This window comes from Lytechinus variegatus, chromosome 8 (genome assembly GCF_018143015.1).
Source record: "Lytechinus variegatus isolate NC3 chromosome 8, Lvar_3.0, whole genome shotgun sequence".
In the NCBI taxonomy this organism is placed as follows: domain Eukaryota; kingdom Metazoa; phylum Echinodermata; class Echinoidea; order Temnopleuroida; family Toxopneustidae; genus Lytechinus; species Lytechinus variegatus.
Window position 1 is genome coordinate 43,210,572 of NC_054747.1, and position 20,375 is coordinate 43,230,946.

Here is a 20,375-nt window from a genome sequence, read left to right on the forward strand (position 1 = left end):
CGTTAATCCGAACATTTGTAGCATTATTCAGAAAATTCGATAATCCGAAAACGAAATAAGGTTCGATGTTTGGAAGGTTCGTTAATCCAAAAAACGAAATAAGGTTCGTTGTTCCGAAGGTTCGTTAGTCCGAAAACAAAATAAGGATTGTTAATCATTACTTTTTCGGACTAATGAGCCTTCGGAATAACGAACCTCATTTCGGATTAACGAACCTTTGGAACTAGGAACTTCATTTCGTTTTCGGAATAACGAACTTCCGGAATTAAGAAGCTTATTTCGTTTTCGGAATAACGAACCTTCGGAAATACGAACCTTCAGAATTACGAACCTTAGGAAATACGAGCCTTCGGAATAACCGAACCTTCGGAATAACGAAGCTTCGGAATTACGAATGTATGCGTGTTAATACTATGGATATATTGGTTGTTTCATGTTGTTTCTGTTTTGTTTTGTTTATTCGTTCAAATACAGGAAGTTGTATCAGAGCATGATGCATTGTGTGTGGGTGTACGTGTGTAGATGGACGTGTGATTTTTTTGACGGTGAGTAGGGGGGGGGGGGGGGGGGGGGGGTGAGCTGTGGGTGGTGGTGAGTTAGAAGTGAGCTTGTGTGGGTCTCTGTGGGAGAGATATGAGGGGGAGGGGGTATGGGGGCAAGGTGAGTGTATAAGATAATAACCTTCCTCTTTTTAACCGTTAAAATAACCTGTTATCTTTTTTTGCATTTCTTGTACAATAATTTAATTTTCTATTCAGGGAAATAGTCATCTTTTTCAAAGTATTTTTTCTTTATTTTGTCGATTAATATGAGTTTTTCCCCTATAATTTCACATTGTCATAGCAGAGAAAATTCGCAGTTTAATTTCATTTGTATCCATTTAAAAAATATTTGTAATCGCATTGACATATATATATATTTGTTTGTTTATTTGTTGTATACATGCAAAGAACAATATTCATATGAAATGTTATCGATTTGAATGAGAAGAAAAAATAGTTACTCTCAAGGAATAATTATCAGAACTTGTTTTGTGTGGATTTAAATCGGAGCCACCATGCTCTAGGGTAAATATTTACCACTTATCGTGTATCGTAATTTAAATAACCTTGAAAAGGGGGAAATCAGTCTTGAAGATGACTGAGAGGATAAAATGTAGAGGAGTTAGGATGATGTAAAACGTCAAATTTGACTTATTGGATACTTATCTAAAAAATGTAAATTTTTGTTGTAGAAGTCATTTTCTTAGGTGATTGATCTTAAACCAGAAATTGTGTGTAATAATCTATTTACTGTAAATGACTCTGTCCTTGATTTTGTGCAGTCGTTTTTCCTGTACGAAAATGGGTGATATGATAACAAGCTTATATTACATGATTTGATTAAAGTGTTGTTACATTGCCTAACATGATTTGACCTACCAATAACATTACTGCACTTTAGGTGATTTTGTTATGTATGTAAACTCTTGTAACTTTTATAATTGCATTTTAATTGCCACAAGCTTAAATTAGTTACCAAACACGATAGGTCTGTACTATAAAGTGATACATTCTTTAATAATTACTTATAGGCCATATAAATGTGAAAAGTGGGCGTGGTTCTTGAGGTCATAGAAAATAGAAATTGCCTAAGTGTCAGAATGTAGAACGCGTCATACCCCTAATATATACTCCCTCAATCAAACATGAGATATTCTACATTGTATTTTGCATTACATACATTTGTGGCCAAGTTTGATCTTTAATAACCTTAAAATTAACTTCAATTGCCTTGAAAAGTTTAAATGCTTAACTCTTTATATTTTGGATTTTATTTTGAGTTCGATTCAAATCGATATAAAACATATGTTTATTCCGCTTTATATGTAAGAAAACTGTTGTGGTTTATGACGTCACAAAAAATCAGTTGGGTTGTTGATAAGCTCACCCTCAGCTTAACCATTTGCCAATAGATTCACATTATATCCAACTTGTTAAAACATGATATGTTCCACATTACATTTTTTTAGATTTGAAGCCAATTTGTCCTTTTATGACCTTAAACTATGTTAAATTGACCTCTGCTTCATTTAAATGTCTAGTGATCCATAGATTTACATTAAATGTTTCATTAGATCTACTTTCATACCAAACATAACATGTTTATCACAAAATATAAAATTCATATTTAAGAGGTATTGTAAAAAGTGGGCGTTGTCTGTGACGTCAATAAAGAAAAATACTTAATGGTGCCCAGGTGACACCCGTGGGATTATAAAAGTAAATACCCCATACTACAATTTCTTGCGAAAAAAAATTACAGTCATGCACAACTCGACAATCATGCAATGATTTTGATCACATTTACCCGACTTTTTTGTTTTTGTTCACTTTTCAACTGTTCTGCTTCTTGTTTTCACACCGAAAACAACAGTCATAAAACATTAAGAACATGCACAACAGTATTGACGATTTTACTTTTGTCTCTATCTTGGTACAAATGTGGTGGAGTCGGTAAGAGGCGTCAGTCCACCCCATATTCAACAGAGGTATGCACCAAGTCCGTCAGTTTTGTGATTTTTTTTGTGCCAGTTTACTCCCTCCCACTTAATTTCAGCTCAACCTTTCCATTATTAGCGGCCCCTGGTACTTTTATTTTTTCAGGTGCTTTGATGTTAATGCTAGCCAGGGTAAACCTTCTCAAAGTTTTTGTTTTATTCTTTTCTCTGTTAGACGATATGAATTACAAATTAGTGATTCTCTAGCCGATTCACCCACACCCCTGCAAAGCTCAACCCCTCAACAAGAACAAAATCTGCTCCACCAGTTATTTATATATTCAAGGCCCACATTTGAAAAGGGCCAATGTGTTTGTTTTCCGTGTGAAAGAGCGGAGTATTTATTTAAGCAAGAATCACTTGTAAATCAGGCTGAACCACAATTCCATAATGCAATGCAAGAGTGCTCAACTCTTATACGCATCGGACGTATTGTTAAGATGCGTATCTCAGTCCATTGCCGGTATAAATACTGCACTTTTCTCAAGCGGGATGAATAGTTACAGCTACATCTAGTGGGGTTTGAAAAGCTTTCGCATGACAAGGTTATGATCTCCATATGCAAAGGGTAAGTCTTAAAACAATCATAAGGAAATGATTCTCGTATATCTATCTATGTATCTATCTATTTATATGTATATCTGTCCGGCTATCTATATATCTATTTCTCTAATATATATGATATACGTATATCTTTCTGTATTAATCTGTCTTTATGTATCAATCTTTCTATCTAAAAGTCTGTCTGTATATCTAAGTTTTATTAATGTAACCACCTATCATTTATCTCTCCATCCATCACTCCATCCATCCATCTATATATATATATATATATATATATATATATATATATATATATATATATATATATATATATATATATATATATATAGATGATTATCTATCTTTTATATATTTGTTGGAATATGTATGTCTGACGATTGTTATCACCACATTAATAATCACATTGACCAATGGTCAAAATTTATTCCTATGATGTCTATGATCAAGATTATCAACCATATCTAAATGATTAATTTCATACATTAACCGACACTGAATGAAAAATCATGACAGACCACCTAATTCGTCCTCGTGACGAATTAAAATCTATTATTATTATTCAATTAATCTGAGATGATAGTACCATTGTACACATCGGAATACAACAGTGGCGATGGGAAAGTGGTGAAACAAATCTTGATTTACAGAAAAATACCAAAAGTAGGTTTAGCTCCTTTTGGAGCAAAACTCTTCATATGCAATGTCGTTTAAAAATTAATGCGAGCGCAAAGGGAGAGCGTCTTTTTTAAAAGCCTTTGGGGGTTTCAATTCAGTTTAACCTTTTATCAGAGCAGGCCTTACTTGAATTGATGATTGGTTGGTTGATGTTTATTATAACGACGTTTGCATTCTGTTATTTACGATTTTTCTGATGGAATATACTTTTATATCTATTACTCAAATTGTTTTTTCCTTCATTTTTTATTACTACTTAAGTGGAAAGAGAAAAATAGACAGCTTAAGCAAGTTTAGTTCAAGAAATAAATGTTTGCCTAAATTTATGATGATGCGAGCTCAACGCTCAAACTGAAACTTTAATAGATTGACCTGAAGTGGGAACCCTTTGAGCACTTTTTAATAGGCAGCAACATTTTCAAGAGGACCGTAATGTTTCTCACTAATGAATTATCGGAATTCGGAGCAAGAGCAAGATACTTTTTGTTACCGCGAATAGAATACATAATTTAGAATAAAATACAAATTCAATGCTTATGTGCAAGTTTAACAAATCCTTTTACATGTATTCAGTCACAGATCACAGTATGTAGATCTTTGTTGCTGAAAAAAAGTAGAAATGTTAGAAGGAAGTATGATTAACATAGATAGGTTTGAACAGGTATCCGATAATGTATTCTATCAAAAGCAGGTAGCGAATGCAGTTCATTTAGAAGAAGGGTAGTATGATACCGTTTTTGGTTTTTGACAGATTAATCGTGCACATTTGTTCTGACGGCGTTAAAGTCTTCCAAGATCTTGTTTACTAATACCCCTAATCAAGCAGCCACCATCATGATCAAAGTCGAGCCTGGAGAGCACAAGTGCTCTATAATGACATGTGTCGTTATCCAGGAAATTTGTAATGCAATTGAGATTATATAATTGCCAGTTGAGTGTATGTTACACGTGTAGTCATTTTCATTTCTTTATCAAAAACAACTCCTAAATCCTTAACCCTACATAGCCCTGGCTATTTTGAAATTGCATAGCCCCGGGGGGGGGGGGCTATTAGGTCGGCCCCCCTCAGATCTCGGCCGTTTATCGACCAAATTGCTACCAAATATGATGTGTGGGTGTCTCATTATATATTTTACAAGAATCTGTTGTCAAATCTGTAATATTTATAATCATTTTTTTATTTATCTAATCAATTATGCAAATATTCTAATTTTTTCAAGGAATTTTCATTTTTTTTTAGTTTTCCCCCATTTGTTGAGAAAATGCATTGGAATCAAACATGTTACTAGCCATTCATGTAATCTAAAAGACAGCTCACTCAACTTTATTGAAATTGTATAATTATTAGGTTATAATAGTAATTAATTATGCGCATATGCTAATTTTTCTCGAAATTCTGAATTTAACATATTGATTACCACGTCTGGGCATATTTTTTTTCTAGTTGTGTACTGAAGAAAGTTGATATTTACTTTATATTTTGACATTATATCATCAAAAGTGAAGATACTCATGCAAATTAGAGATAAATGAATATTCATTAGCAGCCAGTAAGTTGAATGTTTCAGAGTAATTTATTAGATGTGACCTATGATTCAGTAAACTCAAAAGCAATCATGAATGGCATGAACTGAAGGGGGAGGGGAATTAGGAGCAGATTAGGCAGGGATTAACTAGTGTAAATAATTCTGTTTATCAAAGACTTGAGTGAGCAGAAACACAAGGGGTGAACTTGATGTTCGTCCATTGTCTTTTAATGTCACAAACATGTCATCTACTGGAATGGGTTGAGTTGTATTAATTAGGTTCCCTAAATTTAATGAGGCAACTGGTCTACCTTTAGTTACATGTATTGGCCCATCAGTGCGGTTAGTCACTAGGATCTGAGTCCTACCTTTCTGAAGTGTTACAATCATTGTATTAGGACAATGTTTACCAAGATAATTATTAGCATTATGGTAATTTCAGAATTTCTGACATAAGCAGGCGTCTTGCCTTGCAACGTGACATGTTTTCTCTCTCCTGGGTTTATGGTTACTTTGCTCACTGGAGCCAATGCTTCCTTCTTAAGTTTGATCTTAAACCTATTGTCTCGAAATGTTAATGTACCATCTGGATCAGAAAGTGAATTCTGCCCTAAAAACAAATCAACACCTATAAGGTTATCTACAATCAGTGCTGAAATCTAAAATTTATGTCTTTTTACAGTTACTTGAAACTTAACTACAGATTTAGCAAGCAATAATTGTCAATTTCCAATCCTGAATCTAACAGGTTTAACTTTGGACGTTGGAAGAGTGGAAAGATATTTAAAGGCTTTAACATAGTTTCCAGAAATTATAGTCTTAGAAGCGCCATATATTATTTTCTTTTCACAGGGCAAATGCCCTTTGAACGGAGTTACGTCCATTGAGTTTCAAGTCTACTTCATCCGTACTTAAGTATTTAGAATCATTAGTCATTTTCGGTCTATATTTTCCAAAAGTCGGGGCGTTATTTCTTTCCATTCCTCCGTTCTAAAAATCCTGTTATCGGTAATAAGTGGTCCTACGTCTGTTTTTTTTTCTTTCCTCCATTTCTCTTTGTCTAATTCGGCATGCTCGCCGTACATGTTGGGGTCTGAGACAGTAATCACAAATAGTCCGTCGTTTTCCATGGTTGGGACGTTGGGAGGGGCGGTCGTCTGTACGGTAGCGGCTACGTCCTGCGCTTCTGCTGTGATCGTGACTGCGACTGCCGCTTCGCCTTGTGCGGTCTCGGCTGCGAGGTGGGCTTCGTCTGTTGTCTTTGTCACATTGGATTTTTAGGGAGTGAATTTCATCCCGTAGTTTTGATAATTTGTTCTTGGTCGAAAAGGTCACTTCAGTCCGAGTAGCGTTGCAGTTATGATTAAGGTCGAGCATACATTGAACTTACGCCGCAATTTCACCGCTGCCCGCTGTCTCGGGAAGAGACATGATTATCGCTGATCGGCATTTATGTGGTAAAGAGGATAAGACCTTGTCTCGTATCTGTTTTTCCCCATAGCCGATGCGCGCCGCCGTTTGTCTAACGCGCTGTACATACATATCTGCGCCTTCGTCCGTCGTCATAGATAAGTCATTAAACTCCCTAACGTATGCATAGGTCGATTTCGTCCCACTAAACCTTCCAATGAAGGACGACTTCAGTCCTTGGTAGTCACTAAAAGTCCGACCCTCAAACCAAAGTCAAGCATGGCCTTGCAAGCTTCTTTCAAAAGTCCGAAGTATGTCGGTGAATTGGGAAGTTTTAGTTGGGTTAAATTCATGGGCATCCAAGTAGTCGTGAAATGTCAAAATATGAGCCGTGCATAGGCCGCGGTCAATTTTGTCACCCGAAAATCTGTTAGGGAAAAAGCCAGTCTGTCATAGGGGAGGGGTGGGTATTGGATCTACAGACATTATTGTGAATAATATCCTAACAACGTTAAGTACAAATGAAATCTGCAAACATAATTTGAGTTAAGAACAAAAGACAATTTATTAATCAGATGCGTGTACACACTCTTTCGCTCTCTCTCTTGTATCGAGGTAGCAAATGAAGTTTCACTTATCAAAACCAAATGAAAGAAACACGAAGCTTGAAAAATGCAAAAAAAAATAATGTCCAATTTTAAGCTAGAGTCCAACAGTCATTCAAATTATTCTTGCTTCTCGATGGTGCCGGAATCCTGAGGCAAAAGATACATTGATGTTGCTAGAGCATCCTTCTGGTCTTCGGTCTGTTCGTCCGTCTGACCTTCCGTCTGATCATCCATCTTTCATGTCTGTTGTGGAAGTTGTGGGGGCTGCGTCATTGAACGTACATCATTGTCAAAAGTTCTATATACAGGCTTGCAGAAATCTGCAGGTGCTTCATCGAATGTGTGTCTCTCTCTAGTAATATATTTAACCCTTTTCGTGCGACGGCCTTCCACAGAAGCCCAGCGAGTCATTCACTTACGACGGGCTTCTACAGAAGCCGAGATTTTCTTTAAATTCGATAATGTTTTTCAGCTTTTTCATAATTGTTATGTACTAAAACCTCTGCGACTATTTCCTTTATAAACTTATTTCGATAACAAGATAAAAAAAAATGTACATCTACGTGGGAAAAATCCCGAAAATAGGAAATCAATTCAACCTTACCCGATTTTTTCATTGGAGTAGGACGGGGAAGAATAAATTTGGTGACGAGCACGTAGGCGCACGCAAAAGAGAAACGTCCATGTATTTCATAATATCCGCACTACCCAAACAAAAGAATGTCAGGGCGGCCACTCAAACAAATTCCTTCCGAAAAGAGTAGGATACAAATGGTCAACGACCCGAACAAAAGGAAGATTAGTGTTTATCGAGAGGATGGCTTATTTTACGCTTTTCGTACTAAGCAATACAAAAAGCTTTTATGAATACTTTTTTTTTTCGACCAACATACCTAAACTAAAACCAACAAATTTTGTCTCATTTACCAACAACACGTAGGTGCTTATGACATCCGTCAGTGATTCATTTTAATTGCATAAATGCGCTTCCCCTTCGTGATGATGCATATAAGGATGAGAGAATAATTTAGGGAAATTATCCAAAAAAAATGTTCAGATTTCAAGGACAACGAGAGAGAATGAGAGACAGAGATAAAATGGTTAAAAGACAAGTGCACTTTTGCTAACATTCCATGAATATCCACTTAAACGAATAACAACTACAAAAAAAATCCTACAACGTTTGTTTGGTCGCAACTCGGTCCTCAGACCCTTGTCAAACTGATGACTTTTTATTATTATGTTTGACAATGGAAAATGATATAGAATTTATTGTGAAATGACAGTTACAATAGTAGTTTAAAAGGTTTCTCGGGACTTTATATGAGAATCAGCGAGAACCCCCCCCCCGAATTTTCGACATGATGGCAAAGATGCAATAGGATGAGAGGCTCACAAATGCAACAATTCCCGATCAATACAAGTTGACAAAATCGAGGCATACGCCTACTCTCGGAACGATTTATGAAGAGAGAGAGAGGGAGAGAGAGAAAGGGGGGGGGGGGAGTTAGATGTAATGTTAAATGACAGGTACTCAGAAGAAAAAAATAGAGAGAATGGATAGAGGGGGGTGAGGCGGGTATAATACCTCGTAATCCAAATCGGGCCAAGGAAGACGATACAGATATAATTTACATGAGAAGAACTAAAAGAAAAAAAGTGTAGTAGCCGGGAGGGATTATAAAAATACGATAGAAATAGGAAAGGGAATGAAAGCGGTAGATAATGCACTCCGTTACAGGTTAGAAACCAGGGATAGGGACGAAACAAAAATCCCTTGGTGCTGTTTTTAAATACATGTACACTTTATATATACAAATGCGCAATACTAAAAAAAACATTACCACCCGCCAGTCAGATAAAATGATTTCAGTAGCTTTCCAGTGTTATTGAAAATATGTAAACAAATTTTATATAAAACAGGCCCCTGGTGCACTTTGACCCCCCCCCCTTTCTTTCGTTCTCTCATCTTATTGCTATAATTTTTGTATTCTTTATATTTCAAAAGAAAACAGGAAATAAAGCAATTTAAAACACGGCTTATCCTCTGCTCTTTTGAAAATGAAACCGTCCTTGTACTTCTTGATCTCGGCACTCCTCAAACAAAAGAAAGTCACGGCGGACGCTCAAACAATCCCTTAGAAAAAAAAGCAGGGAACAATTAATATCCAATGCCCTGAAAAAAAATTAAGATTGGTGATTTCGTCAGAATGACCTACTGCTTTTCGTATTTAGCAGTACAAAAAACTCCTAGGAATACTGCTTTCATACTACGACAATAACATTTACACACTCTAAATGTCTACTCATTTTTGACAAAACATGCAGGCGCTGAAATGGGAAGTATGAGCTTGACAGTACTTTATACAAAGAAATACAATTCCCGTTATGGGTGATGATGCGCAAAGGGATGGACGAAGGTGCAAGTGGGATTCAGAAAAAGAATAGAAAATGCAAATTGATATACAGGTAAAACGACAGAAAGGATAAGAGGGGGAAAAAGAGGAAATGGATCAAACAGGTATAATGTAAACAATTATGTGCGCTTTTGCTATTGCATGAATATTTACTTATAAATATAGAATACTAGTCCCAAACTTCAATTTGTAATTCACGTCATTTTATTGAATGAATTTGCCATGTTAGGTTTTGGTAGCTCTTTGACATCCCATTCTCTGCCATGTTATAATTTTTGCACTGAAAAATCGACAAAAGCATAATCAGTTCAAATGCTAAAACTAATAATGAACTAAAAGTTTCCTCGCCGGAAATTGAGGAAATAGAATGAGAATTTACGGTTAGGCATCCACCTATAAAAAGCACGTTTCTTTGGCGTGTCCCGACAAACCCCTCTCAATCTTCCACCTACCCCCCCCCCCCCTCCTAAAAATGTTATCGATGTTCCTACTTTTCGTCAGTTTCTTCTTTTTAGCCTTTTTTTCTGGCGAATAGCGTATTAGAAAATGATCCATATAAAGGAAAAAAGAAAACAGGCTCTCCTAATATTTTTTTCTTTACGGGGAACATGCCTTTGGGGCGCTTACTCTGGTGAGCATCAACACCAAAATATTTGAAAAAGATGTATAAATAACAGTGGCCACTGAGCATTTTTGATAATGGAGGGGTTCACCTGAATGTGGGAGGGAATGATCCGCCCCCCCCCAAATAAAAAAAATATCACAAATGTATTGACTGAGGCCTCCTTCCGACTCCAGCTTCTCTTTACTATTTAATTGAATGATTAAAAAGACAGAAACAAAACGGATACAAATCTTTTATGATTCATTTATTAATTTTGTTTTCGGTTATGAAAAAACCCAGAACGGTTCAAAATGAATAAAATGGAAGAACATAATAAACACTTTCAATTTGGATGTTACAATTTCATTACATGAAAACAATTTACTTTCTCTCATTGTAAAGGGAAAAGGGAAATGAAGAAAAATGAAATGTAGATCGAGACGAGGAGAGCGTTGGGAGGTGTGATTACAGATCCAGCGATTCAGATTTACACCCTTCACTCTGTGAAATTGCAACAGAAAACATATCGAATACTGGTATGCAATCTTCAAGAACAAAACTGTTTTTTTTATTACAAACTATAATTTATGAAAGATACCAAAAACGATTTTTAGTGAAACACTGAGGCCACCGTCTTGAAGCCCCCCAAAGTCACAAAATAGTTTCGGACTTTCGTTGCGCGGTGTTGAATTATCATCGCACTTGCAAGGGAACTTCACGCTTTTTTATTCATTCTGGAAAATAGAGGTATTTGGTATGCTGTGATTTCACCCAAAACGAATTATCGTTGTAATTGTACACTTTGCAAGTGATCTCTCTACAATTATGTAATAAAGAGACCATTCATGAGTAGCGGGACAATAGGCAATGAAAAAAGCACTAGAGCAGACAACAAAGCGGTATCGATCGAGCCCGACCTGTCCGCGCGTGCTAATTGCCCTTACGCATTTTTGTACACAGTGCCTATTGACTTGGGAAAAGGTGGAGATTTTGCAAAATAACACGACTTTTTCCTCGTAAATTTCTTAATTATTCTGTTGAATTGAGAAGACAAACCTTTATTTATAGAAAGAAAATTGTCTGATCTTTCATCTTTACATTTTCTTAAAATCCTGGAAATACGTCAGTTTGGCGCACGTAGCATTTGATTGGGAAAACACCGCCACAGATCCAAATACCAGCAATGTACCAAAACGGCCCCGCTGCAGGCAGAGGTATCGGGATTCACGGGTCCGCACGGAAAGAGTTAAAGTTCTATCAATCGAAGTTGAATGTTCATTGCTGGCTGAAAACTAGCTTCTCCACCATGTTGTGTTGTTCTTGGATCTATTGCTCTTTAACTTCAACCAGACTTAATAAGAGGCAAATCAATGCAAGATGTAGAGTTCATATAAATTTATGAAAGATGATAACTTGATGATAAGTACAAATAATACAGGAACATGAGTAATTCTGATGGTGACTATACTCTCTAAACTCCAATCTCTAATCTATCTGAATGCTGGAACAATCTGTAAAGTAATTTCTAACCAATCTGATTTGGGTTCAGAAGTGAACCCCTTTTATATTGGTCTGGTCTAGACTCTTTACAACCAAACAGGTGTTGGTCAACCTTGGACGCTTGACCAAAACAATCTGTACGTCATAACTTTACTCTGAATTGGGGGAGTTGACCTTTCTGGTAGAACTTGGTAGAAATGTAGTGGATAAGAAACTCATAAAATGTGTGTGCGTCAGTTTAGCTGGAAGAAGAATGAGTAATACTTTCTAATGAAAGTTTGAGCTGGTATACTTCCTGTAGAAGTATTGATTAAATATTGATTATGTATTGATATATTATTGAATATGTGAGATATGTCTTGTCATTACATAACCTCCCCTTTTATTAGAAATTGTGGCTTTCCCACATTTGTTTAAAAATATATTGAAATAATGGTCCAACATAGTTAAACAATTAAATCTTATATAAAACAAAATAATGATATTTGTGAAACTTTTTAATTTACCTTCTACCTCCTCTTTCTCTCAAACTCTCACACAATGCATATGAAAATATATTGATAAAAACATAAAAGAAAACTGTTTCCAATAATGTACAGACCTATGCACTATTCCTTTAAAACTAAATAACATATTTACCCTGTACAAACTATCTTACATACAATAGAATACACTTAAATTCAACAAGATCAACAAGTTCATAAAAAAACAATTATTATAAGCAACACAGCGAAATTCAACAATCACAAAATATCAAATTCACTGTTCTATCAGAAGATATGTCTATAATCTTCAATACAATCAATAAGAATATCACAATTTATAATTTTGGAAATAAAACGAGGGCGCTCAAGATATTGGATATACTCTATGCAAATCTAGACCAATTTTACTTCATATGAAAGAAGTGTAAACACAGAAAATTGTATAACCCAAACCTTACTCGTACAACGTCATATAAGACAAAATTTTCCCACGTCATAAATATCTAAAACGGTTATTCAATCAGGTAAACTTGTAAACAATCATTATACAATGATCTAAAAGCATATTATCACATCTGTCAAATTATCAATGTCTTGATACATACTAAATACCCGTGTATGTCAATAAGAAAAAAGTCTAATACTCAGACATGATATATAAATCTTTAATCAGTTATCAACATCTAATTTCATAAACAAATTCTGCAACATCCTCTTAGGAGTGCATGTTACTGGTATAGTTCTACAGTTCTTCATTATCAAACAAAATCCTATGAATCAACTGTTCATGATCTTGGTACATATCTGGATTCCTGTGTCAGTTTTGTAGGGGTAGCAATAACTTGGTTATCTATCAAAGATGAAGTATAAAGACTCTCATCAATTTGTTCTGCTTGTTGATAACACATGATTTCTTCACAACCAAACTTTGACAAAGTTTCATCATTTTCATTGATGGATTGTACTGTCTCTTTCAGAAAAGTTTACATGCAAAAGGAGTTAGGTACACTTTTTGCCATTCCGAGAAAAAAAGTATTTTTTATTCTCACTTACTGCAATACTGTTATGAAATTAAATTGTCATCTTGTACTACCCTATCATGTGAACATAAAGTTGGGTATAACAGAAATCTACCCGTCTTCAAATATTCTCTTAAAAAATATCATTGTGGACTTAACCCCTTCTGCAAGTAAACTAAAATGAATCCAATCTATTTTGATTAAAAAGGTGATTTTTTCTTTGCCACTTTAATTCACGTTTCCATGTGAATTTCAAGTTAAACTACTAAACGACTAAAATATATAGAGGATTTGACACATTAAACAATAAACAAATATGACCGATGGACCTAATCGTTTTTTTTTTTAATTAGCTCTTTAGAATAGTTTGTTTGCAAAAGGGTTAGGTTGACTAAAAAAAATATATTTTTGTATATTCTTTTTATTCTTTTATTCTCCCATATTGATATATTCTTATGCAAAAAACAATTTTTCATGATACACTACGATGAGAACATAAAATTGGGTATAGAAGAAATCCACTTGTCTGGATATTTTTGTAAATATTCTTTTCCTAAAAGAAATTCTGTGTGGACCTAACCCTTTTTGCAACTAAAATGAAATGGACCTACTCCCTTTTGAAAAAAAAAATTCTTTGCCATTTTATATCCATTTTTAATGGGAATTTCAACTTTTCTTTGATATCATCTTATACAGTGCGTATCAAAAAAAGTTTACACTTCGAAAAAAAATCCTGTAAAATTATACATTTGTAATATCCTGAAGATTGTTCCACATTTTAACGTTGGTACAGGTCAATTAAAGCAAATGACGATATAACTGTCAAAAAATATTTCCACATGAGTGAGCACCACTTGCTTTTGAAAAGTTAATGAAAAATGATTTGCGCAGAAGTTTGAAATAGTTATGCGAATAAAAGTAGACCTTAATTATGAAGAACACATGGAATTTAGCTAGTAAAATGTATTTGAAGATATCTCCTACATTGTTTGACTTGTTTCCTTGCCCAAAACACTTCGAAGAGTGCATTTCGCCCCACCCCACTCCCCAACACACCGAGGCCATTTTGACGATATTTGCTTTACACTGAGCTGTGATTTCTATATGGATTTGCTTAAGCTTGATTTTCATTTTGTTAATCATTACTAAGCTTGGGAAAAGTGTGGAGAAACAATTATTAAATGAAAAATGAAATGTAAACCAACTATCATTAATAAGAACTTAGTGAAAAAATGCTGGAGATGTCTGATATAAACTTTTGTTCAGATTCACTTATGTCTTCAGATCCAGCTGGCACAAATAGGGTAAAGGTTGTGCTTATTGAGTGTTGAAATTTCAATTTGGGTGGCAAAATTGTCACAAAATGCTTGAATGTATCCGTTTTATTACAATTGACTAAAAGTGCAAGGGAAATGTATGATAAATCTTTCGTAGTGTCAGTTTGATTTCGGCCTTTCCCCTTAACACAGCAAGAAAACGAGCATTTCTGCGAGCCTTACAGATATGGACAGTGCTAACTCAAGTGTAACATTCTGACAAAACTTTTACTTTCATTGGATGGATGAGACCCAAACCCAAGATTACATGTGAAAAAATTACCCACGTGTTGCATGATTTTTCATTCCCAGGGCTTTTTAAAAGTGTAAACTTTTTTTGATACGCACTGTAGAACTACTAAAAATCTATACATTTAGGCAAACAAAATCAAATTTGATGAAATATGGACCAAGCCCCTTTGGCAAAAAGCTTTTCATATGCTCTGCACTTAAAAAAATACGGTCTTTCTCACGAAGATTTAATTACAATTTCCATTGGCTCTAGTCACTCAATACTTGAATACTTGGAGGTCTAACAATCGGCCAAAGACAACGTTTAGAAATAATAAAAAAAAGCCTCAAGAATTATCTTTGGAAATGATTATGATCGTTTCACTACTGCTCTTACAATGTCAAAATAACAACAATTACAAAAAAAACCTGTCGATATGAGTGTCGACTAGTTTAAATAGACGGTATTATTTACAGTTCAGTTTGAACAATCATTCCCCAACAACTGCAAACAATTGATCTACGAAAGACAAGAAAGATATATGAACCTAACTGTAAAATTAAGCGTACAGTGCCGACCGCGGGAAAAATTACAGTGCCCCCTAGGGTGAACGCGATAGCCCGTAGCGGACATTTGAGGGGAGCGGACGACGCCCGCGGTTGAAACCCTAGGGCATGAGTGCACTAAAGGGAGCGACTGAGGGTAGTGCCCGAGGCTATTCTAGAGTGTTCGGCCGTGCATTCTCGGTCGAAAGAAGAGGTCTGATTTGACAGATTCGTTCAAGACTGCTTGTGATTTTTATCTCATATCAAGCATAAGTTTTCGAAGTCATTTTCTCATTATTTATTGTGGATAAAATCTGTTATGAAAATTACAGAGTCTTGGGTTGATAACTGGGATTTTAGGGTTTTTTTATGACTTATTGTGTTCGATTACACACTGGCACCAGGGTTAAAGGGTCATTTCCTATGAATATATTTCCTGTGGTCTCCGTTATTTCATTCACCGACATGGTTAGTCGTGATCGTAATGAGTTTCTGACAATAGAGCTGGTATTTGTCGATGTTGACCCTACATTCCGTAAGTCGTCCTAAAACTATTTACTCTATTTTTTCACTCCATGGTCATCCTTTTTTATATACCCTGATATGCCTTTCAGGCGCAGATCTACGAGATGCAGATAAAAGGGAGAAGAAGAAAGCAAAAATGAAAGGAAAAGGCGAAAAGGAAGGGATGGATTGAAGACGAGAAAGAAAGAGATAAGAGAAATAGAAAAAGTGAGAGAAGGGGAAGGGAGAGAATAAAAGAAGAGGAAAGGGTAGAAAGAGAAAATAGTGGAGGGGGGGGGGGGTGGGGAAAGAGAAGAAAGGGGGAGAGGGGGTGAAGAAAAGAAATGAGGAAAATATGAAATTGAGAAAAAAACAGAGGGGATGAAAAAGGGAAGGTGAAACAAAAATAAAAGAGGGAAAAGGAGAAAAGGAAAATAGATTGAAAATCGAAGGGGAGAAGAAGAGACAAAGGAAGAAAAGGAAGAAGGACAGAATAAAAAAGAGAGAAGGATAAGGAGGGGGAAATTAGATAAAATGAAGAAGGGGGAATAAAATGGAGTAAAAAAAAGCGAAGGAGCGAAGAGAAGGGGTGCCAGGTAAAAATTGCAGAGGTAAAAAGGTAAAAATGGCAGAGGTAATAATGGCAGGGGTAAAAATGGCAGAGGTAAACATTGCCGAGGTAATAATGGCAGACGTAAAAATGGCAGAGGTAATAATGGAAGAGGTGATAATGGTAGAGGTAATAATGGCAGCTATAGGTAGAAATGACTGAGTTAAAACTGGCAGATCGAGGTAAAGGTGGATTCCCTAAAACTCTCATCAATATCATGTTAATTGTTTTCTGCTATTTTTACGAAAAACTTTATTATGTCAGAGTGAATTTTCCCTTTAAGGAATTAATTACAATAATTGGGATCCAAAAAAGTCAGCTTCAAATTTGAGTAATAGAAGAGCGATTTGACATAAGAAGACCGTGCATGCAAGTCCAGGAAAAAAAACCCAACTCAAGTGTTATCAATTCGGTATGATTTAAATATGTAATCCTTTCCAGTGGTGTAACTACGGGGGACCATGGGTCACGTGCCCTCCCCCCAATCGGCCGACCCCCCCAAAAAAAAATGTTATATTACATAGGAAACATTATTATCATAACGTTATGAAACATAACTTGCTCAGGGCTTATGTTGTCATTGTTCCTGGTGCTCACATTTTCTGTTTACAGAGATATACATTATAAACCTGTTGTACGAAAAACTCCTCTTTCAAGTCAATATACACCAAATATATCATTATTTTATGTACAGACATAAGCTTCTTTTTTCATGACTACTTAAAATTATTGCCCCATTTTTAGGTCTTAATATAAAACATTTCCTGTCCGTGATCACGCTCGTATCCGTGGATTGGTGAGATAAGTCTGCTCTCCGTGAATTCCTAAAATCAGTCCTTAAAATGTCCCTTTTTCTGATCTGAATATCAAAAATTTTCAGCTCGCGCTTCGCGCTCGCAACATTTGGTTAAATTCAATTCAATTCGTTTATTTCATTTCCATTCAAAACATCATACAAAGTAATATAAAACAATAGAAATCAAATACAATTTTATTAGCGAGAAATAATGTATATTAATCAATGTATTATTTCTTCTGATGATACGCTTTCTTTTGTTTCTCCCTTTTTGCCAGAAAAAAAAATGATGGGTAAATTCCCCTACACGCTGAGCTCATTTGTCAAATCTGATATCTTATACTTCTAAATGAAAAAAAAATGAATTAAGCAAATTTGATAACAACACCAAATTACGAACTAGGTTTTGGTTGAAAAAATAAACATCAAATTTGCATCAGTTACGGAAAGAAACTATAATATTATTTTGATCATGAGCAAAATATATGTTGTTAATGCGGCAAGGACATAATAAAAAGTATGATGTGTGTACGAAAGAAAAAAAAGAGAAAATGGGAGTGAGCGAATCAAGCGAGTAAACGCACTTTTTATGATCTTTTATTTACAAAATTCTGTGAATGTCATGTATTTTCCGTAATGCGTTTTTTTTTATTCTTCTTCATTTGTTTTATTAGCGAGAAATAATTTATATTAATCAATGTATTATTTCTTCTGATGATACGCTTTCTTTTGTTTCTCCCTTTTTGCCAGCAAAAAAAATGATGGGTAAATTCCCCTACACGCTGAGCTCATTTGTCAAATCTGATATCTTATACTTCTAAATGAAAAAAAAATGAATTAAGCAAATTTGATAACAACACCAAATTACGAACTAGGTTTTGGTTGAAAAAATAAACATCAAATTTGCATCAGTTACGGAAAGAAACTATAATATTATTTTGATCATGAGCAAAATATATGTTGTTAATGCGGCAAGGACATAATAAAAAGTATGATGTGTGTACGAAAGAAAAAAAAGAGAAAATGGGAGTGAGCGAATCAAGCGAGTAAACGCACTTTTTATGATCTTTTATTTACAAAATTCTGTGAATGTCATGTATTTTCCGTAATGCGTTTTTTTTTATTCTTCTTCATTTGTTTTATTAGCGAGAAATAATTTATATTAATCAATGTATTATTTCTTCTGATGATACGCTTTCTTTTGTTTCTCCCTTTTTGCCAGCAAAAAAAATGATGGGTAAATTCCCCTACACGCTGAGCTCATTTGTCAAATCTGATATCTTATACTTCTAAATGAAAAAAAAATGAATTAAGCAAATTTGATAACAACACCAAATTACGAACTAGGTTTTGGTTGAAAAAATAAACATCAAATTTGCATCAGTTACGGAAAGAAACTTATATATTATTTTGATCATCAGCAAAATATATGTTGTCAATGCGGCAAGGGTGAAATAACAAGTATGATGTGTGTACGGAAGAAAAAAAAGAGAAAATGGGAGTGAGCGAATCAAGCGAGTAAACGCACTTTTCATGATCTTTTATTTACAAAATTCTGTGAATGTCATGTATTTTCCGTAATGCGTTTTGTTTTATTCCTCCTCATTTGTTTTATTAGCGAGAAATAATTTATATTAATCAATGTATTATTTCTTCTGATGATCCGCTTTCTTTTACTTCTCCCTTTTTGCCAGCAAAAAAATGATGGGTAAATTCCCCTACACGCTGAGCTCATTTGTCAAATCTGATATCATACACTACTAATGAACAAAATTGAATTAAGCAAATTTGATAACACCAAATTACGAACCAAGTTTTGGTTGAAAAAATAAACATCAAATTTGCATCAGTTACGGAAAGAAACTATAATATTATTTTGATCATCAGCAAAATATATGTTGTTAATGCGGCAAGGACATAATAAAAAGTATGATGTGTGTACGAAAGAAAAAAAAGAGAAAATGGGAGTGAGCGAATCAAGCGAGTAAACGCACTTTTTATGATCTTTTATTTACAAAATTCTGTGAATGTCATGTATTTTCCGTAATGCGTTTTTTTTTATTCTTCTTCATTTGTTTTATTAGCGAGAAATAATTTATATTAATCAATGTATTATTTCTTCTGATGATCCGCTTTCTTTTACTTCTCCCTTTTTGCCAGCAAAAAAATGATGGGTAAATTCCCCTACACGCTGAGCTCATTTGTCAAATCTGATATCATACACTACTAATGAACAAAATTGAATTAAGCAAATTTGATAACACCAAATTACGAACCAAGTTTTGGTTGAAAAAATAAACATCAAATTTGCATCAGTTACGGAAAGAAACTATAATATTATTTTGATCATCAGCAAAATATATGTTGTTAATGCGGCAAGGACATAATAAAAAGTATGATGTGTGTACGAAAGAAAAAAAAGAGAAAATGGGAGTGAGCGAATCAAGCGAGTAAACGCACTTTTTATGATCTTTTATTTACAAAATTCTGTGAATGTCATGTATTTTCCGTAATGCGTTTTTTTTTATTCTTCTTCATTTGTTTTATTAGCGAGAAATAATTTATATTAATCAATGTATTATTTCTTCTGATGATACGCTTTCTTTTATTTCTCCTTTTTTGCTAGCAAAAATATAATAGGTATATATATATATATATCCCTACACGCTGAGCTCATATGGCAAATGCTGAGCTCATATGGCCAATCTGGTAGTATAAATTGGATTACTACTAGAAGAAAAAAAATAATATATCAAGCATATTTGATAATTGGAAATGTGAAATGTACTAACATATCGAGTATGTTGATTGTACATAAGTCGTACCGCATGAATGAAATATTGACAATGCACGGTATAAAGAAATTTAGTGGTGTACTGAAATATTACTTGAACAGCAAAAAATGTCCATTTCATATTTTTCTTCAGGAAAGGGGAAGTAAAATTAATCCTTACTAGATTGATATTTTTAATGACGGGGTAATGATAAATATCACAAATAAAGAGGTGGAGTAAAAATAGTTTCT